Here is a 3,830-nt window from a genome sequence, read left to right as displayed (position 1 = left end):
CTGATCCAATCTGTAAAGTTGGACCCATCAAAGATGACTCTCCCACAAAGATTCATGAGAGAGAAGGAGCTAGTAGGGTTTGAGCCAGAAGCATTGTTATTGGAAGACATCTGAAAAGAAGAGGGAATAGATTAGATTAGATATAGAGATAGTCCTTAACAAAACACCCAAATGTAATATTAAGGCTAGGACCCAACACAATATTTTATAACATAGAAGAGGGATGCCGTAATCTAAGCTATAAGATATTTGAAGGTAGGTGAATGACGATTCACCAATTTCCACCATGAAAAACGAAATATTTAATTAGGTTTTAATTGGTTTAGAAACTCCTAGATTCTTTGAGATTCATTGAACTTTCTTCAATGGCATGTTTCAATCACGAGTGTGCCCTTCAAGTTTTGTGACTGGGATGCCGATGATCACAAAACAAGGTGTGAAGTAACCATGCAAATTACTTGGTACCCTTAATGCATTACCCCTCAATCGATGTGCCGGTTAACCACACACGCTCCATCGATACTATGATAAACATTAAGTCACCCTTTACCTACCTTGTTAAGTTCAAGTTAGTGTGCCGGTTAACCACACACGCTCCACTAACGACTTAAACAAAGTGTAAAGTGTAATTTCATGGATTAGCACCTTATTCACATTTTCCTAAAATAACTAAGATTGAGAATTCAATAAAGTTTAGTTACTTTAGTATTATCATTATACTTTTAATGAGAATTTATAAGTCCTTGTCCTACCCGTTCGGCTAACGACCCTCCACCGATCAAGGAAGCGGTGGGTGAGAGTGGACACCCATTAAGTTGCCATTTTATAGGCAACAACCTTATACCCCCTTATAGACCGGCTTCGTGAATGAGGCGTACTAGCGGTAAGACGACTTGATCTTATACATATATAAATATTATTAAACTTATAATATTATAAAGTATAAGGGTTGAATTTTAACTTTTTAAAATTCTAGGGGTTGGAACTAAAGTTTTTAATATGACTTTACATGTTCCAAAACTTGAGGGCAAGTTTTGTAAACTTTAAAACTTTTCATTTCTCATAACTTATGAGTTAATGGTTATTAAAAATGAAGACTCTTCATTTTTTTTAACCTATGTGTTCTTTTAATGGTTATTTATAAATGTGACTTTTGGTTATCCATAACTTAAGAACTAGTTATGGACTCCATTAAAACACATAAAGATCAAGAATTAATCTAATCAATTATTAGCACATAATTTCTATGATCTTCTAAACTCATATGTTTATGAATGTTCATATCAAAAAATTTCAAGAATCGTAAGTACATATACAAAACTTGAAATTTTGATACGAGCTTTTGAACAAAACTTCGATTTTCAAGTTTTTTTTTTTGCATCAAGTATCAAATAAACAAACCAGGCTCTGATACCACTGATGGGTTTTCAGCATTGTAACACTCCTATGGTGTACATGCAACCTTAGAAACCTTGGATCTATGTTTGACTAAGATACATGCAAATAATTATTTTCCAAGGTTCTTATCCTAACTAGCATGGCATGGGGTACTTGAATCAAATAAAACTAGTAGAATTACTTACCTTGTAGTAGTAGTTGATTGCTTGGAGTTTGAGAGCCTAGCACCAATAATGTGGATGCCTCAAATGGAAGTCACAAATCACCACAAACTTGGAAACTTGAGAGAATAGTCACAAAACTTCTTGAAATCGGCCCTCTTAGTTTACACACATCAACTAGTACAATTTCAAGAACCAAAGCCTCCTTTATATAGTGTGGTGGATTAGGGTTACATCCATGTAAACCCTAATACCCATGTCTTTTCATTTCCATGAGATCCATAGGTTAAAGCTCCATGGAGTATCCATGGACTTTCCATGCAAGCCTAGCCCATTCCAAATAAGCATTAGCCCACACTATATAAATACAAGAGCCCATATTTAATTAGTCATACTTTTGATCTCTAAATTAATTCTAAATTAATTATAGATCAACACTAATTAAATAATATGATTTTATATTAATATATTAGGACTTATAATATATTAATAAATCATAACTTATACTATTCTCAAACGATTATCCATAAATTGTTCGGGTGAAATGCAACCCAAATGGACCATGCCGGGTCGGGTCAAGTATATACCAAATATAGTTATGGACTTAGACACTATATCCAACACTTATGGCCTCATTGTTTCCGGCATCACTCGTTCTTTGACATGCATGGAGGGGAACGAGTTTAGTATGGGGTATTTAGAGACAATGAAGGTGGTCAAGAATTATGGGACGCATTGGGGAATTCTTGAGGATAATGATGATGGTGATGAGCAGCCGACCGACCAACCTGAACCACAACCACGACCGAGGAGAAGGAACGTGAGAGGAAGAGGAGAGAGAGGACAGCCAATGCATCTACCCGCACCCATGGTAGGAGCACCTTTTGGGAATGATATGGCTGGGTATTTTGACCAGTTATCCTTGAGTGTCAACTGGATTGGGGGTACCATGGAGAACGTGGTTTAACACCTTGGGGTGGAGCAGCCGCCTCATTTGGGGTATCATTACCCAATTTGCCCGAGGTGGACGGAGTATCGAGGACATGGAGGCGACGGGGCGGGCACTAGTGGAGCAAACGAGGAGGATGAAGATGATTGACCAATTAGTTTTATTTTGTTTATTTTAGACTTGTTTGGTTTGTTTTTATTTTGTTTTTAAATTTGTTTGGATTGTAAGACTTTACGATATTATGTTACTTTGCTCTTCTTTGGTTGTTAACTTTCAGTTTGCTAAGGAGTCTTGGGGAAGGAGTAAGGTCGACTCAAGAGTCGTGTTCGTTTAGGCACGTGTCGTTCAAGTTTCAAAGTTGGAAGTCGAAACCCACAATTGGAAATAAGTGTGGGATGAGTCGAGAGAGAGGTTATAGTTAGAAGAGTCATCAAAATACACTGCATTTAGAGGGGTCTTAATTCGTTAAGATGTTGAGTGGAGCATATATAAGGAAGGAGGCAGTTTTAATTCTGGATTACCCAGGACTCACGTCGTGAGTAAGGTTTAAATGAAAATCAGCATGCGCGCTTCAGCGATTTCACGTCGTGAACCATCAACTGTTCACGTCGTGAGTTATGAATTTCCACCATATTCATTTCGTTCCGTTCTTCTTCATCACACGGAATTACTACCATTCCTTATGACACTTTTTGTGACGATTCGATGGGCTGTTTTCTCTAATATACAATGTGGCGTATGCTTTCCCACATTGTCTACATGATTTGGAGGCTTGCACCATTCTTTTTGAAGATTGAAGTTTTTATTGATGGCTGGTTTCGCAAGTTCAAGTCCAAGTTTCTATTTCTCAAAGTCTGTATTCAAGATGCACAATCCATCTGCACTTTTGGAGATGATCACGCCGCTATCCCAGGGGAGTCTGTTCCTTTTTCTCCCTTCTCTTAATTTTTATATTATTTTAAGCATACAATGAGGGCATTGTATGAAATAAGTGTGGGCTAGGGGGTAGAATTGCTAGAAAAATTGAAAATTTTAAATTTTAGGCGTAGGTTCGAAATAATAATCTAATAATTGAATCTAGTAATAATAATTTAAACTTAAGTTGCTAGTGTTGCATTGGGATGATCCGATAAGAGCTCAAATGTTTAGTTGAGCCAATACACGTTATAGTGCATTTGTGGCCTCCCTTATTTTAGTGAAATCATGGAACAAAAACATAACCTCACTTAGTTTGAGGGATGCAATATGTTTAGCAGCCTAAACCTGAAATGTATCCAGGAAAGCTATGTCTTAGCCAATAAAGGTTGAAGTTAAGCGCCTCT

The sequence above is a fragment of the Lactuca virosa genome, chromosome 5 (assembly GCF_052849685.1).
Source record: "Lactuca virosa cultivar CGN04683 chromosome 5, Lactuca_virosa_CGN04683_v6, whole genome shotgun sequence".
Classification (NCBI taxonomy): Eukaryota; Viridiplantae; Streptophyta; class Magnoliopsida; order Asterales; family Asteraceae; genus Lactuca; species Lactuca virosa.
Note: the sequence above shows the minus strand (reverse complement) of the source record.